Source organism: Oryzias latipes, chromosome 18, assembly GCF_002234675.1.
Source record: "Oryzias latipes chromosome 18, ASM223467v1".
Classification (NCBI taxonomy): domain Eukaryota; kingdom Metazoa; phylum Chordata; class Actinopteri; order Beloniformes; family Adrianichthyidae; genus Oryzias; species Oryzias latipes.
In genome coordinates, this window is record NC_019876.2 from 22,781,312 (window position 1) to 22,799,538 (window position 18,227).

Sequence of the window (18,227 nt, forward strand, 5' to 3'; positions counted from 1 at the left end):
CTCTTCGCTGTCTGGCGGCACAGAACCAACAGGACTGGTCCCAATTCCTCGTCTGGATTGATTATGCACATAATACTCATCCCTCATCTGCTACCGGGATCTCTCCTTTTGAGGCCGCCCTTGGGTACTCACCACCCCTGTTTCCGTCTCAGGAAATGGACTTGGCAGTGCCTTCCGTGCAACATCACCTCCGCCGTTGTCAACGCATATGGACTCAAACGAAGGAGAGCAACTGCCGCATAGCCAATCGCCACAGGGTGGTGGGACCCAACTACCAAACTGGTCAAAGGGTCTGGCTCTCCACCCGTAACATCCCGATTCAAGCTTCATCCAAGAAACTGGTTCCTCGGTTTATCGGACCCTAAGTCATCGAAAAACTCAACAATCCCACCTGCGTCCGTCTCCGTCTACCCAAAGCCCTGAAGGTACATCCTTCTTTTCATGTTTCAAAGATCATCTCTGTGCCCGTCGTTTGCTTCCCCACTACCCGCCCGGCTCATCGACGGCGCTCCGGCCTACACCGTTAGCCGGATCCTGAATGTCCATCGTCGGGGTCGCGGATTCCAATTCCTGGTCGACTGGGTGGGCTACGGGGCGGAGGAGCGCTCCAGGATCTCTCGCTCTCTCATTTTGGACCCCATATCATTGATGGCGCCCCCGCCTTCACTGTTAGTCGGGTTTTGGACGTCTGTCATCTGGGTACCACCTCTGTTTCCATCACAGGAAGTCGATTTGGCGGTACCCTTGGTTCAACACCACCTCCAGCGATGCCGGCTTAAGGAGAACAACTGCAGGATTAGAACCTACAGCTGGAATTTTGAGGCCTAGAAGGCTTTGATAACCTCAAGAACCTATTTGTCTTGGCGCCCATTCTAATCCACCCTGATACTTCATGTCAGTTTATCGTCGAGGTTGACGCCTCAGATTCCGGTGTCGGTGCTGTCCTCTCTCAGAGAGAAGAAACTTCTGGCTAACTAAAACCCTGTGCTTTCTTTCTGCCACTGAACAGAGTTACGACATCGGGAACCGCGAGCTGCTGCCTACAAAACCAACATTGGAGGAATGGCGTCATTGGCTGGAGGGGGCGTCCCAACCATTCATCATGTGGACAGACCATTCTCGTCAAGCCCGCTACTGTCTTTTCTTCAACCGGTTCAACTTCCCCATAACCTACAGACTAGGCAGTCGAAACATCAAACCTGACACATTACACACATTACACATTGTACACAGTACAATTCCTCCGAACAATCCTCAGACTCTACCATCCTGCTCCCCTTATGGATAGTGGGCGTACTCACCTGGGAGATCGAGACAGGGGTGCGTCAAGGTCAAGGTTAAGAACCTAACCATGCACCATGCCCACCTGGAACTCTGTTTGTACCAGCGTCCCGAAGGAACGATGTTATCACCTGGGGGCACACCTCACGTGTTTCCAGTCATGCTGTTGTCCACAGAACCTTTACTTTGCTGCCTATATGATTTTCTTGGCCATCTATGGAAAAATATGTGCGAAAATATATCGCTGCCTGCTCCACGTGTGCCCGTTCCAAATCCTCCAACACTCCCACTTCTGGTCTGCTTCATCCATTACCTACGCCTAGTCACCCTTGGTCACACATAGCTCTGGACTTCGTCACCAGTCCACCTTCATCCAATGGCAACACGGTCATCCAAACTTTTGTGGATCGCTTCTCCAAGGCGGCTCACTTTATACCCATTCCTCAACATCTCAAAGCCATGGAAACAGGCAACAGTCTCATAAACCAATTCTTTCATTATAATGGTATTCCAGCCGATATAGTGTCCGACCGTGGACAATTTATCTCCCTGGTTTGGAGAGCCTTCTGCTCCGCCCTGGGAGCCACGGTCAGTCTGTCATCTTTTTACCATCCACAATCTATAGAACAAGCTCAGAGGGCTAATCAGGAGTTGGAGGCTGCTCTCCATTGCCTGGCTTCACAAAATACCTCTGACTAGTCCACCTTCCTGGTTTGGATTGAATACTCACACAATTCCCATCCTTCCACCGCCACTGGCGTTTCTCCTTTTGAGGGCTCCCTTGGGTACTTGGCACGTCTGTTTCCGTCACAGGAACTCGATCTCCTCCGCACCAAGGAGAGCAATCGCAGGATCGCTGATCGACACAGAGTGGTGGCACCTACTTATCAACCTGGTCAAAAGGTTTGGCTCTCATCTAGGAATATCCCTATTCAGTCCACGTCACGCAAACTCACTCACCGTTTCATTGGGCCTAACGTCATAAATAAAATTATCAACCACTGCTGTGTTCGTCTCAGTTTGCCTGCTTCACTGAAGATCCACCCCTTCATTCCATATGTCTCTAATTTAGCCTGTCAAGGAGAGCCCACTTTGCTCGCTGTCTGCGGCCCCGCCTCCCACCCGTATCATCGACGGCTCCCCCGCCTGCACTGCTAGCCGGGTTTCGGACATCCGGCATCGGGGGAAGGGTTTTCACTTTCTTGTGGACTGGGAGGGTTATGGGCCTGAGGAGCGGTCTTGGGTCTCCCGTTTTATCGTCCTGGACCCTTCCCTTATTGATTATTTCTTCTGGGCCCATTCTGACAGAGGCGGTCGTTGAGGGGGATACTGTCATGGTATGCCTGGGAGTTCACTCCTCCGCCTCCCTTCTCTGCTCATAACCCCAGATTGGACCCAGCTGGTAGCACTCGTCTAATCAGTCCTCCTGCTATTTAAGATGAGCCCTCTCCAGCATTTGTCGCCATTTTGTTGCCCTTCTATGTTGCAGTTCCTGGTTTGTTGTTTCTTGACCTTTATCCTTTCAAGTACTTACGTCTGTCTAATTGTCTACAGGATCTTTTGCCACGAGTGCCAACCTGGGTTCATTCATCACCATCTGGTTATGCCTGAGATTCCAGACCTCAAGCCACGCAACTACTCTAGGCCATGCAGCCGCTTCGTCAACCCACAAGTCCAATACCACTGGATCCCCAAACGCATGCTACGTGTCACAGAAAGAAAAGGAAGGCACAACTAAGCAACTGGAACTCTGTTCACACCGCCTCTCCCTCCAGGACTCGCGCTCCTCCATCTCTGGGTATCGTTTCCCCATAATCAGCCACCAGAATACTACTATGCTTTACTGTGTCAGCCTGGACAATAAATTCGTGACCTTATCCATACCTTTCTACGTTATCTTTCTGGTTCCAGTAACTGGATCTGTTCTTGTTCATCATCATCATGACATTTATCATAGAAACAATACCGCTGCATAAGAAAGAATGTAAAAATTAATCCAGGAACTATTACCTTGTTTTTTTACCAAAGTAACATTGTCATGGATTTAAATCCAGCAGTGATCGCTAGACCTCCCTGCCAAACCCGGAAAATATCCAAGTACATCTAAAGTTCTCAAGAAACTATCTGGATGATCCAGAGAAGGACTGGGAGAATCTCATGTGACCAGATGAAACCTAAAAGGAACTCTTTGGTATAAACTCCACTAGCGTTTTTTGGAAGCGGGAAAAAACCTGAGCAGCATCCCAAAAACACAACACCTGTTGTGAAGCATGGAGGTGGTAGCTTCATGTTTTGGGGCTGCAATTCTGCAAAGGAGACAAAAACGACTGATCTATATAAAGGAAAGGATGAATGGAGCCATAAACCTCATTCTATCACTGAGAGTACTGAGGAGAAAAACATGGCTTAATCTTTCATCATGACACTGATCCATTGCTCAGGCAACAAAGGAGCAGCTTGGTAAAAAAAATAAAAAAATTACATTTCAAGGTTCTGGAATGTTCTAGCTGGACCAGGGCCGTACATAGGGTTTTAAAAGGGCAAAGCTGGAAAAGAGCAGGAAAAACAAAAACATTTATTTTTACCTCAAAACAATGCAGAAATTATGTAAAATTTTAAAACAAACTACTTATAGATAAATTCTTAGCTAGGTGAAAGTGATGCAATTGTCATTTCTTTTATGTACACAAATTATTGTCAACATGCGTTCGTTCCCTTTATCATAGACTTGGAAGACATCAAAGCCATAAAACACTGATAGGTTAGCATGTGCATAAATCAAGTTTATTACAGATGGTAATATTTTAAACACAGATTTCCTACAACTTTTATCATTATAATGCTGAAATTATTAATAATATTTAATGTTATCTTACTGTTGCTGTGAGTATATTGTGGTTTAGTTTGGTTTTTCAGTGATGTATTTGGTCATTTTCTGCCCTCTATCAGTCACTCCAGGTTCATGTTAATCATCCACAGCTGTCATATTTTCTGTTAGTTGTCCTCAGAGAGTAGAAATGTCTGGTTTTCAGTTCTACCATGTCAGGTCATCTGGTTTATCTGCTTTTTGTTTCTCCACAGATTTTGTCCTGTTTAAGTTTATGTAATAAATGTTTACGTTTCTGCCACCATGCTCAGTTTCCTGCATTTTGGCTCCTACAACTTTAGTTCCTGTTAGCTGTATCCAATGTGGCTCTGGTTCTATGTTGGGATTCAACGCTAAATTCTCTTTTGCATCCTATCCACTAAACACATGCTTGTTGTTATTGGAAAGATTTTAATACAGAAGATTGTGAAACTTAGTTTAAAGAAGGCAGTTCTAATCAGAAAAATTTCGTTAAACATTTAAATTTAGTGTCAGACCAGTATTTGAGGAAGCTTTGAGCTAGCCATAAATACCGTTCATTAATTTTGAAAATTTTGAACTTAGTACTTTCTGTCCCTGCACAGCTTTTATTCCATGGGTTGAACAAAAATATTGCATAAAAATGTGAAAAAATAAAGTGTTTTTCAAACACAATCACTGTGTGTCATGGCTCGTAAGTAATTGGACAAATGAAATAACAGAAAAAAAAATTGTCCTTACTAATAATAATAAAACCCTTTGATGGCATTGACAGACTGAAGTCTAGAACTCATGGACATCACCAGATGGTGGGTTTTCTCCTTCTGAATGCTCTGCCAGGCCTTTACTGCAGCGGCGTTTAGTTGCTGTTTGTTTGTGGGCCTTTCTGTCGGAAGTTTAGTCTTCAACAAGTGAAATGCATGCTCAATTGGGTTAAAATCAGGTGACTGACTTGGCTATTCAAGAATATTCCATTTCCTTCGGCTGCGGGGGGTGGGGTGGGGGGCTTGTCGGCCCTGTCCTGTGGGGGGGCGTTCTGGGGGGGAGGGGGGCCCATTATTGGTACGGGTCGGGGGGGCTAACGGGTCGGGGTCTCCGCTGAGGCAATCAGTGGTTGCCTCGGCCGGTTGGCCTCATCGGTCCCGTCAAGGCCTGACCAGAGCTCCTCTAGGGCTGGCGTCTGGGGGTGGGGGCGCCTCCGGGGGTGGGGCCCCTGGGCTGGGTGGCCCTGGCCCCTTTGCTGTGGGGGGGGGGCTGGGGGACAGCTGTTTGACCACCGGGGGACAGTCTACCAGCTGTCCCCAACTTACCCCCTTCCTCATATAACCTCATATTAGGGTGAGGGGGTGGGGGGTCTAGCCTGCGATGCGCCTTGGGGGGGGGGCTACTTGGCAGTGGCCCCCCTCCTATGGTTGCCGTATGGAGTGGGCCCCCCCTCTTTCGGTTTTATTTGCACCTTAGATATGTAGGGTCCTTGGTAGGGGGGGTGCTTGGACATCACTGCAAGCAAGCAGCAGATGTCCTCCTGACACCCTACCCGCCAATTTTAACCGCACCTTAGACATTTAGGGCCCCTTGGTGGGGAGGGTGAGGGGACATCACTGTGAGTAATCAGGAGATATCCCCTTAGTGCCTTACTCGCCAATTTTAACTGCACCCCCCTTAGTACACACACCCCTCCCCCTTCAATATATACATTCCAACATAAACACACACACATGCACACACACACCCTCTCAAACACACATACACGCACACACATTTTGCAAGGAAGGTGGGACCTGGGTCCATCTGTCCCCTACCCCTTCCCTGGTGGGGGGTGCGGGCCCCTTGGCGACGGCGGCCTTGTCCCTTGGGTGCTGGCTCCCTGGGCCCGGCGGTGCTCTCTCCGCGCGGTGGGGGGGGTTCATATTACACCTGAGCCGGGGGTGTTCGTGTCCCTGGGGGATGGGTCCTGGTCCTTGCCCCTGAGCGCTGGGCCCCGCCAAACTTCCAACATGGCCGAGCCTGGTCGGGCCATATTTATAACACCCCTTGTGGGCCACCCTTTTTTCCCAGGGGTTCCCCCCTCCTGGGCGGGGGCGGCGGGCCCCTGCCTTGCTCCTACCTGGACCAACCGTGGGCCGGGTGGGTGGCTGCCTGGAGTGCGAAGCGGGTCTCCCTTGGGGGGTCCTGACTCGTGCCTGGGGTTGGGGCGGGGGGATGCCCGGAACTTCTGGGTGGTTGTGGGGTGCTCGTCTGGGGCTGTGGGCGTCCTTCTCCGGTGGGGCCCTGCGTTGGGCTCTTCCGGCGCGGCGGGGGGGCTGCTTTCCTGGCTGGGCTGGGGCGGCGCTCTCTTTCCCTCCGCGCCTCCCTGCTCTCTGGCTCTGGGGGCCTCGCGGCGGTCCTGCTGGCCCTGGCCTGGGTGGCGTTCTTGGTCGCCCGGGGGGCGGTTGTTCCCTGCCTGTTCCCGTGTGGCGTTGGGGGAATTCCGGCTGCCGCTGCTGCTGCGGCGGGGGTCTGGGTGTGGGGGTGGCTGGGCGCTCCTCCTCCTTCTTTTCACATTCCACCATCCATTTTAGAAGAACATAAACACTCACCTGAGCACAGGTGTTAGCTCACCTTTGCACTAATAGTTTGCATGACTGAATGAATGAAAGATTTCACAATAGTTGGTTTAAAGGCATAGGTATGCGTATCTGTTTTGTGTACATGTTGACATGTGAACATTTTTTGCAGTTAACAGGTGTGTTGATAATATTTGAGTGTGTGTGAACAGTCCCCGCCTACTACATTTGAACCGTACCGTAATGATAAACAACCAGTAAACCTGTCTGCTCTATGCTGCTTCATGGTCTTACCCCCCCCCCCCCCCCCTCTCACTATCACCCCCCCCCCCCGACATGCCTCCCTCTTCTTCCCTTCTTTCCTTTTCCGTCCGGTCCAACACCAAAGATTTTCAAACATGGTTGAAATGAATAAAGTTTGGCCTCAATTACAAAAGGGGTTTAGTCAGTCATACCTTTGGTTTGTCTGAAGATTAATAACCCCTCTTGTTAAAGTAAAATATGTCCAACACAAGAGGCCATCAGCTCTCATCTGCCTGCCTAGCTGTTGGACAGGACAAGTAAAAAAAAAAAAAAAAAAAAAAGAATATTCCATTTCTTTGCTTTAATGAACTCCTGAGTTGCTTTGGCTGTATGTTTTGGGTCGTTGTCCATCTGTATTATGAAACTCCGCCCAATCAGTTTGGGTTCTACAAACCAGACAGTCTGTCTCTGAACACCTCAGAATTCAGTGGGCTGCTTCTGTACTGTGTCACGTCATCAATAAACACTAGTGTCCCAGTGCCATTATCAGCCATGGCCATCACACTGCCTCCGCAGTGTTTTACTGATGATGTAGTGTGCTTTGGATCAGGAGCTTCTACCGGACCCACCCGGATCGGCGTCCTGGACCACCCGGCGGCGGTCGATGATGGGTGGGTACTGTCATGGTGCCTCTGGCAGTTTCTCCTCCCCTTACCCTCTCATCTCTGCTTCCTGACTCGAACCAGCTGTGACCACTCACCTCATCAAACTCCAGACCTACTTAAGGAGATCCAGTTCCAGCATTCATCGCCAGTTCGATGCCCCTGATGCCTGAAGCCTCCAGTCCCGCCACGACTCCTTAACACAACAAGACCTCCAGCCTCGCCACGACTTCAAACCACACCAGAAAATAAACTCTATGACTTGCCTCTTTACTCACCTGTGTTTTCCTTCCGGGTTCCAGCGCCTGGGTCTGTCCCGTCTAGCAAGTCATGACACTTTGTGTACTAAACTGCCCCTAACGGTCCTCCCATGTAAAAGCCAGGGAGGAGGGTGGGGCTACAAACGCAGCGGTAGCGGAAATGGATGAAGAGGGCACAGAGCACGCACACCTGGTTCTTTTATTAGGATGCAGAATAGGTGAGTTTACTGGCTGAACCGTCCACGGGGAGGTGTAAACAGGTAAACGCTCTGCTGAGCTGCATGCTAGAAATTGTCCCAAGGTCGTTTATTTGGATTCTACACCATTTTTTAATTAATATCTGAACCACTAAGGGAGGCATTGAGCCCTGCTTTTTATTAGATAAAGTCCTTATATGGTGTTTATTTTTCTATTTTTAAGTCTCACAAAGATGTTGTATTACTTAAAATTTTATTTGGTCTTTTTATTATTTGAAAAAGATTTGGAGTTCATCTGCTTTACAGTAATCACAGTGTAAGTACTTTTCAAAAAATAAATAAATAAAAAATTACTTAAAACTAAAACAAAGAACAACATTAGTATGATAAAATTTTGTTGAATACCATAATTTCCGGATTATAAGCCGCTAATTTTGTCCTGCGCTCACAGCCCTGCGGCTTATTCAGTGACGCGGCTAATTTATGGATTTATTTGGCGGCCGCCATGAACGTACTTTCAGTCTCAGAGCACGGGTTGGATGCTTAATCCAACTCCAAGCAACAAGTCATTTATTTTCCAACACACCTTAGCAGCCAAACAGCATGGCCTTGACTTCAGGTCTTAGACACTTCAGTCATGGTTCAACAAAAAGAAACACGCATGCCCAGCCGCATCCCAGACTCCTTTGATGCCATTAGACCCAACGTGCACGTGATCGCCACTACAACATGACGCAGCTTTCAAGTTAAAAGCAATCGTTAATAGCAGCGTGAAAAAATCCACCATCACCAACGGGTTTGGAAAAGCCGGTCAGCTGCCTGACGGAGAGAACAGTACATGCTCAGGAGTGAATTTACCTCAGAGTCATAGTGACACTAGCCCATCTATTTAGCAGCTCTGTAATATACGAGATGATCTTTTAAACGTACGTTTATTATTGTTGTGGTTTTTGTGAAGCGCCTGTTCGCTCATCATTTTATTTTTAATCTGTGTGGTCAGTGCTTTTTTGTGGCAGAACGAAGCCGAAAGTACGGTTAGGTGGAGGCTAACATGCACTAACAACATTTAGCCTGGATGAAGAAGAATCCATGTGGGAAAAGCTGCAATCTGCAGGCTGGCTGCACGTAAATATGTGGGAATAACATCAGCCTTTATTTTGTCGGGACACGACTGGAAACACAAATCAACATGATTATTAGAACAGTTTCTAAGGACTGAGCAGAATTTTGCTTTGAAAAGCTCACAGTCGCCGTGTGAGCTGGAGAGATGTTCTCCTGCTGCTTGTTCACATTGAGCTGCAGGACAGATGGCAGTCTGAAGGCTCCCATACGTAACAATGCATCCGCCCCTCATCCACAAAACGTACAGTATTAAGTCTGATTGCTCTGCACAGACAAGATTCGCTCCGTCCACCGGCGCAATGGGGACGAAGCGCTCCTCCTGTAGCCGCCCTGGCAAGGGGTGTCGGAGAAGATAGGAAGGGGAGACAAGGAGCCCGCTTGGCGAGCACGGAGCACATAGGCGTCCGCGGAGCAATAGTGTTTGTTGTGGAAGGAAACATCTGACGCACGCGCCGCGCTGAGGCGCGTATCGCGCTAAGGCGTGCGCTTTTCAGTCGGCGCTGCTATATTTTACTGGTGTGTTATTTTAACCTGCCCTGTTACAACCATAATGCTGCCGCGACACAAGCGGAAGGAGAGCTGTTCCCGTTCGCCCCTCCATCCACTGCTGCTCCTTGGTCATTCTTAAACACGTACGACTGTGTGGCGAGCCGGGGGTTAGACCCGCCTTTATCCCCTAAGACTCATGGGAAATGGGGAATCGCGGATGTAAATTTCCTCATCATAACTGAGTGATGTAATGTTGAATATATGGTTACTGTTTGTAACTTTACGTATTATACCTAAATTTTCAAATTTTCAATTTTCATACACCCACATCTGTTTGGCAGATGTGGGTGTATTCAAACACATAAGCTGGTGCAATGCTGTCTCCTCCCGCAGTGTGCTTAAAAATTGCACTCAGTCTGGGAGTCACGACATGTTTTGTCAGGCTGACGATGTTGCTTAATGTATGCGACTCGTACACTGACGCAGCTTATGTATGTAAAAAAGAAGTTTAATACGGGAAAATGGGTGGGTGCGGCTTGTAATCAGGTGCGCTCTAAAATCTGGAATTTACGGTACTTTGTCAAAGAAAAGACAAGCAGGGAATGATCACTGAGGATAACTGTCTTCTTCTCACTCCTGCAGTTTGCTGGTGGGGGTGTTTTACCGTTTCAGAAGCCTCTTTGCAGAATATCAATGGACTGTTGTATCAAAATGACTTGATGTTCCATGGGACTTCATTTTTCTTTGTTTCTTTTTTTAACTTGTCCTGTCCAAGAGCTGGGCAAACAGATGAGGGCTGAAGGCCTCTTGGGTTGGACATATTTTATGTAACCCTTGTGCTATCCTAGGCACTTTAACATTGGGATTTGGGTCATCTAGACCCACTAGACAGTGCGCTGGATCTTTTTTCTTCAATGATTTGTCATCTTCACTGGTGTCCATGTATTACCTGAAATCCTCTTCACCTTTATCCACCTTTGTCATGGTAGGGAGAACGCGTCAATGTAATATGAGATTATATGAGGAAGAGGGTAAGTCGGGGACAGCTGGTAGACTGTCCCCAAGTGGTCAAACAGCCGTCCCCCAGCCCCCCCCAGCATAGCGCCCAGGTCCCATCAGCCCAGGGGCCCCATCCCCGAAGCGCCGACCCCCCAGGCCCCACACCACCCACCCCACACAGAGAGAGAGAAGCCAGAAAGCTCCGCCCCCAAAAGCAAGTCCAGGCCCCCGCCCCCAGGCACCGCCCCTGGAAGCGCTCGGGTCAGGCCTCGATGGGGCCAACCAGCCGAGGCGACCGCAGCGGAGACCCCAACCTGTCAAACCTCAAGGTCCCGTACCAATAGTGGACCCTCCCCCAGGCAGCCCCCCAACAGGACAGGGCCAACAAGCCCCACCCCCCCAGGCCCCGTAGCCCTGGTGGATGTCACCCAGAGCGACCACGGGCCCCAAAAAGGTTACCCCGCCCCGTCCCAGAGCCAGGTAAGGAGTGATCCAAGCCCCAGGTGCAGATTGGCAGCCAATCCAGCGCCCCTGCCCCTGAGCAGGGCCCCCCGCCGACACCCCCCCCCCCCCCAGCACAGGCAAGAGGACCACCCCCAAGCCAAGCCAGACCACCACTCAGCCTCCCCAACCACCCCTCCCCCACACACACTCACCCGAGCCTGGCCCGCCCCATTTTTTTTACATTAGAAGGTGTTTAAATATATAGGTAGTCTTTTTTTAATACGTGCCTCTTCAAAAAAATATTAAAAATATATTCCATTACAGTCTTTGGATGTATCGCGATATGTATAGTATTGTCAGATTCGTCAGACAACACACACCTCTAATAAATGTGTCATTGCATTGCTCTGAGTCTGTTCCCACGTATCTGATTCCTCCTCGTCCTGTAACAAAACTGAAACATGTTTCCTCCTTGTTTAAGTCACACACTCAAGTTCTTTTAATGTTAAAATGAAAAATACACAAACAAACAGGAATATTAGTATTCTGGTTATGAATTCAGTGTTTCACATTCCTTGAAAGATATTTCAGAGCATAAAAGATTGTGAAAGTTAATGTTTTTTTTTTGGTAAAAACTAGGAAAACCAAATGATTTGCAGTTGTGTAACCTTTTAATGACTGGAATTTGTTTATACAGAGATTAACTCTAAATGTAAAATATGCATATATTTTGCAAAGCAATCATCATGTAAAAAATATAATATGCAGATGTACAAATGATAGCATATAATCATGTGTTTCTCTCCAAGAAATTAAAGTAAAAGTACACCACATCGGTCCACACCGCATCTTCACCCAACAGTAGCACCCATCAGGCTCCAACATCCCCATGACCCCAAAAGTTATGAAGATAGATGGATGGTAAATCACATCCAAACAGCAAACCGCTTCCTCAACCCTAAAAAATTGCTTTGCCAGATGTTTTAGAATTAAAAAAAAATCTTAGTTAATAAACAAAAGATAAAGCTTGTGATCATTGAACAGATTTTCACTTTGAAGAGATAAAATTGAACTTCTCCTCATCATGTTTCTTGAACCACTTGTGTTCTCCTCCTGTCGCCATGGCTCCTGACATGTCACACTCATTCACCTGTTCAGGTGAGGCCCAGTTCTTGTAGCGGACCACCTCATCACTGACCCAGATCCGGAACCCCAGAGTGCAGGTGTAGCGCAGTCCAGTCCACACAAAGGGAGAGGAGGCATTCTTGGTTTTTCTCCTGGACCAAAATTTGGTCCTCCGGGTTAGTGATGGTGACCAGGTCATGGTGGTGATGTCTGCAGTAGTATAAGGCCTCCTCCCAAATCCTGTTCTCTTTGATCAGAACCACATTGTCATGGTGCCTCTGTCAGACTCCTCCCCTCTCTGCTTGGTTCCTGATGCGACTCAGCTGCGACCACTTACCTCATCACCTGCCTGTCTTCTTAAGGAGCCCCTGGACCAGTATTCATCGCCAGTCCGTTGCCCCTGATGGTGCATAGTATTGTTGTCATGTTCATAGCTCTCGTTATTAAGCCTTGGTCTAAGTCTCGCTCTCTACCTTGTTCCCAGGAATCCATAAACACGAGTGGTCGTCTGAGTCTTCTTCATCCACGGATCCAAGCCACAGCATTCCGTCCTGTCACGCCTAGAGCCTCTGCCGTAACTCTAGAGACACCACGAGCCTCTGCCGACCCACCAGTGACGCCACGGGCCACCGGACCGAACCATCCTCGCCGCGGGTTCCTCCAAGGACGTCAACTCCACCAAGAACAATCCACAAACCAAGAATCAATATTAAAACCTTCTTTCATTCCACCACGTACTCACCTGTGTTTCTTCCGGGTTCCAGCGTCTGGGTCTATTCGTTACGCTCGTCGTGACACACATGATCTGATGAAAGGAAATCATCATCATGTTAATGGTTTCTCACATCTGAAATGGTGAAAGAAAAGAAAAAAACAAGTCATTAGAGACAAACAAGAAAAAGTGGATGAAAAAAATGCTTCTGAGAAATACAACATGACTAACTTCAGTGGAAGAGATTACCAAGACCCAGTGTCAGATTTTTAGATGTTCCCCAAAATCTTTTGCTCAGAAAACTGTTAAAATACAGAACAATAAAGGAAGTAATCCAAATGAACAGAAACAGACAAATTTTGGGGCTTTTACACATGTGAGGTTTTTGCAGAGAATGTGCAGTTTGTATGTTGATTTTTATCAACAACAGTAGTTGAATCAAAGTAAGTTTACTTTTGTGTCATTGAATATAAATGATCACCTGTGTAACAGAAGAAGGGTTTTTGCTCAAAACATGGTTTGGTTTGCCACATGCCCTCTGTGTTTAGCATGGGGAAGTTATATTTTTCACTTGAACTGTAATGCTTCACATTCCAGTGTCTGAAAGAGAAACTGCTCCCATCTGACCAGATCCAAATGTCTCTGAAAAGTCAGATGAAAATGTATTGAAATCTTGATGGTGAGTTCAAGATTCCTTCAGTTGTTCCGTCATATAGTTGTATTACTTTATCATATGTTTCTTATCTGCATCAAGACGTTAAAATTTTTTGTTTTAATTTTTCCCTTCCTCAGACTAATGCTGGACATAAAGTCATCAAACTGGCTGACAGAAAGACAAAGACCAGGTCAATCACTCAGATGCTGCTCCTGCAGTTTAGAAGGTAAAGATTGCCGTAATAAAAAAGAAAAAGACTGTATGATCTTAGACCTGGAAACGTGATTGTTGATGCTTTTGTTTTTCAAAATAAATAAATCTGATCTCTAGATGTTATCCATGTCTTTCATGCACTGTAAATGACATCCAATCAATGTTACCCTGTAGTGATGGTAACTTGCCAGTAGTGTCTCCCACACACAACGAGAGGGTCGTTTATGAACACGTTTAAATAAGCATGGCACAACAAATATGAAGCCCGTCAAAAGAGTGAGCTGACAATAATTTGACACATAAATTGAATTTTGTTTAAACATGTCATTACGCCGTGCTTGGTGGATTTGTTCAGAAGTGTTGCCCCTTTCTATCAAAAGAGCAGCTTATATCTTGTTTTTTATCAACATGCATTTTTTGGATGCTGCGACTTACACTCTGATATGACCTGACCTATACAACAGTGATTTAGTTCAGAGTCTGTAATATTTATTTATTTAGTATTTGAATCGATCACAAGTGAAAAGTATTCAAGGACAATCATGTTTCTTATTACCATTATAGCAGAGGAAATATGCTGGATCCATACAAGGCATGTCCAGCCACTTTTTCTCAGTAATATCTATTATAGCCCCACAGGTCTCAGATGTAACACCATTTGGTTCCCCTCTTTTCCATTTTGCCTGACTTTCATTGAACTGCAGTCCAGGCAGAGACCAGTGGGAAGTAGCGTTGGTGCCCGTTTGTTTGAACAGACCGATCCACATTTCTGTCTTCCCAGAACGTATTTCTCTGAGTTCCTCCATATCTGCCATGGTGCTCACTGTAGCCAGATCAGTGTCTTCATCCCTGCAGTGCTGCTGATCTTCAGTCCAAGTCATGTTCTTATTAGCATAGTGATAATCATGGAGCTGACATGTGAAGAGACAAAAGTGACCTGAAAATAAAAGAGGTCACAGACATAAATGTGTTTATTTCCAATAGATCCTCAAATGACTTCAGTTTACTGATGATATGGATTAGTGAGAATTAATTTCAATAAAAAGATGAAATGATCAAAGAGCAACTTAAGATCCACATACCAACAAAAACCATTAGAAAAAAAACTCCTCTTCATCTTTCTCAGAAACTCTTTCAACTTCAGGAAGACAAAAACTTTTGTTTAAGGGTGTGTTCAGACTGGAAAAATCATTTGGTCCAGACCAAATGTTTTTAATTTGGCCGAGAGAGGGGAGCGGCTGGGATGAGGTTCAGCACCGTTAAATCTGAGGCTGTGGTTCTTGACCGAAGAAATGTAGTTTGCCATCTCTCGGTAGGTGAAGTGTCCCTGCCCCAGGTGGAGGAGTTTAAATATCCTGGGGTCTTGTTCATGAGTGAAGAAAGATGGGAGCATAAGTTCCACAGTTCCAAGTTCCACAGTCTCTGCAGCTTCCCTGCAGATCGCACTCCTGCACACCTTGAATTGGTGCCGCAACGATGACTGCACTCCACATACCTGTGTCTGCACTGGAAGTGATGGGGCGGTGGACTTCTTCGCGTTCCAAATAGACTTCAGATTTAAATCAACCAATTTGTTATCAGCAGAATGGAAAACAATTTCTTGGATTATGGATGTTTGAATACTATATGTTGCCAGGTGGAAGCCTCAAATTTAGGATGTTCTTAAGTTTGTATTATAGTATGCAATGGAGCTCGAATTTGGATGTTACTTAAGCTTGTGTGCCAGTGGAAGCATTGGATTTTGGAAGTTAAGCTTCGTGTCGTCTTACAGGTTTGGTTCATTGCGATTTCAATTTATAGTTCCCTACAGCATCTTTGTGGACATTGGCTCCACGTTCAATTTGCCTGGCTCTTTTTCTCTTCTATCTAGATAGTATGTTTCCTTCCCGTGCTGTACTCGAACGGGAGCAACCCTGCGATCAAAGGTGCCGTGTCACACTTAGCAGTCATACTTGTAAATCTGTTGAATATGGAATGCCTCCGAAACACACTTTATATGACTTTTAAACACTGATTTTACACTCATATTCTCTTCAACCTTGATGATATTTTGGTGTTGGGGGTGGTTTATTGCCCAAAAGTTTTATGGAGATCTTGTCTTATGTAAATGAACGAAGCTTTATGCCAAACTAAAAGAATGTGAAAATAGATGTCTTTACTGCATGAGTTGTCTGACTGTCTGAAATGCTCCCAAGGTCGCTCACTGCAGACTAGTCGACCAGTGCGTTTACTTCGGTCACTCCTCCCTAGGGCGGTTCAGTTTATTCAATTCACCTGTTCAGCGTCCTATTTATGTCCAGGTGTGCGAGTTTTTCCTTCTCTTCCTTTACCGCTAGCGCTGCGTTCGTCGCCCCACCCTCCTCCTGCTCCCGTTCGAGTACAGCTTCCACCTGTGAGCTCCGTTGGGGGTAGTTTATTACCCAAAAGTTTACACAATTAATTTACAAAAAAATTACACAATTACTTGTGTAATTGAAAGGAGCCTTATGCCAATCTAAAAGAATGTGAAAATAAACGTCTTTACTGCATGAGTTATCTGACTGAAAATAGTGGCTTTTACTGTATATGTAACGTAAAGTTTCAGGCAGTTTTTTTTACAATATTCCTTACAAAGACACTCAATTAGGCCCTACTTTCACTTGAAGACAAGTTCTAGTACTTCTGTATTATTTTCCACCCCTGCAGAGGTGAGAACAGACTTAATTCCTAAAAGAAACCTTTGAATCGGCAAACAAACATGTCTTCTGATTACCATTGTAGCAGAGAAAATGTGTTGACTTCTCACAGGAAACAGCCTCCCACTGTGCATTGGACTTTTTCCATATTGCCCCACAGTTTCCTCCATCCTTTTTTTCTCCACTGCTCCAGTTTGTGCTGCTGTCATTGAACTGCAGACCAGACAGAGACCAACGCCATGTGATGTTGTTGTGCAAACCGATCCAAGCATTCTTTGCCTTCTCAGCGGGTTTTCTGAGTTGGCCCATGTCTGCTGTGCTGCTCACTGTGGCCAGATCCGTGTCCCTGCAGAACCACAGAGCTTCAGTCCAGTCCAGGTTCTGATCAATATAGTGATATTTGTGCAACTGACACGTGAAAAAACAAAACAAATCTGAGAGAAAAACAAAATTTACATCAAGAAAAGTCAACAATAAAAGATTACATCTGAAATCCACTTACCACGAAGAAGAAAGAGAAGCAAAGCCAACTTCATTTTGCACTGAAATGTGTTCAACCTGCAGAAAAAGAAATGTCATTTAAAATTATCTTTATTTTAAACTTCTCTTTTTAAACCTCAATGTCTTTTACTTTATTACATAATTTCTGGTCTTTCACATTTTCCTTCTCAGCTCATTTACATAAATATTCAAATGATCTGTTATGGAGGGACATTTACATTACTCTCTGTCCTTATGACAAATATACCGTATTTAACTCTAAAGGTTTAAAAAATTACATATTTATTGGTAAAAAAATTAAGAATTCCTTAAACACATAAATCAATTTCAATTTGCTGGTAGAATATCAAAGTTATTTATAGTTAAAAAGTATAAACATTTGTCTTATGTTAAAGTATAAAAAGTAAATAAGTGTGTTTTTACATTAATTTTACGTTAAGTGAAATATGCATGCTTCTGTATTTATTTTAATATGTTTCTATTTTGTTTCATCATAATTCTTATACAAGGTTATAGTTATCATTTTAGCAAATACAAACTTAAAAAGATTTAAATTTGAAATACTTAACTACACAAATGTGATGTTTTATTACAGTGCATTAAATCTACATAGACATTCATTCTTGTAAGTGGTACATTAGTGGGAAAAATAGAAATGTACAATCAGAGCATTAAAAATATATGTAAATTAAGCCTATTAAACCCAACAATTTGGATGAGTGCAGTTTTTACATATTGAAATTCATAAATGCAGATTTAAAATACAAAAAAACAAGAAATGTAAAAATGCAAAGTAATTTTACTGTAGAATAATTTACTTATATCTTTCTAACAGTTACCATAAAATATGTCTATATGACTTGAATATTTTACATACATCAATTTATTTTTGATGTTCTTATCGGTTTTATTGTTTCATAGCTGCACAAATTCCGTGATTTGGCATTTTATCTGAGAGCCTGGACTAACAGCTGTTAATTTAATAAACCCATCAAATATTCAGACAGCAGGTACTTCCTTACCAGTAGGGTTTCTCCTCGGCTTCAGTCTGATCTTTTACCTTCTGCTCTGATGTGTTAATGCCAAATGTTGACAGCATCAGTGCATCTTTGTACTCGTAAATATTTGAATAGAAACTTACCTCAAACACATTAGCTGGATCATTATAGAAGGTGACTGTTGTGTTTCGTGTCAGAGGCAGGTTTGAATCTCTTCCTGCAGCTGTTTGTTGCGTGCGTTCCCTCTGCTCACACAGAGG

General features: G+C 45.2%; 2 long non-coding RNA genes across 2 annotated transcripts; both read right to left on the bottom strand.

The window, feature by feature from the left end:
- Window positions 1-11,563: 11,563 nt before the first annotated feature.
- Window positions 11,564-13,540, bottom strand: LOC111946334. Its single transcript, XR_002872015.1, has 2 exons — window positions 12,687-13,540; window positions 11,564-12,613 (listed from the first exon to the last, which is right to left on the bottom strand). It is a non-coding gene; the product is annotated as an uncharacterized LOC111946334 (long non-coding RNA).
- An 879-nt stretch (window positions 13,541-14,419) lies between these two features.
- LOC110017100 lies at window positions 14,420-16,271 on the bottom strand. Its single transcript, XR_002292412.2, has 2 exons — window positions 14,876-16,271; window positions 14,420-14,730 (listed from the first exon to the last, which is right to left on the bottom strand). It is a non-coding gene; the product is annotated as an uncharacterized LOC110017100 (long non-coding RNA).
- Between the last annotated feature and the right edge of the window lie 1,956 nt (window positions 16,272-18,227).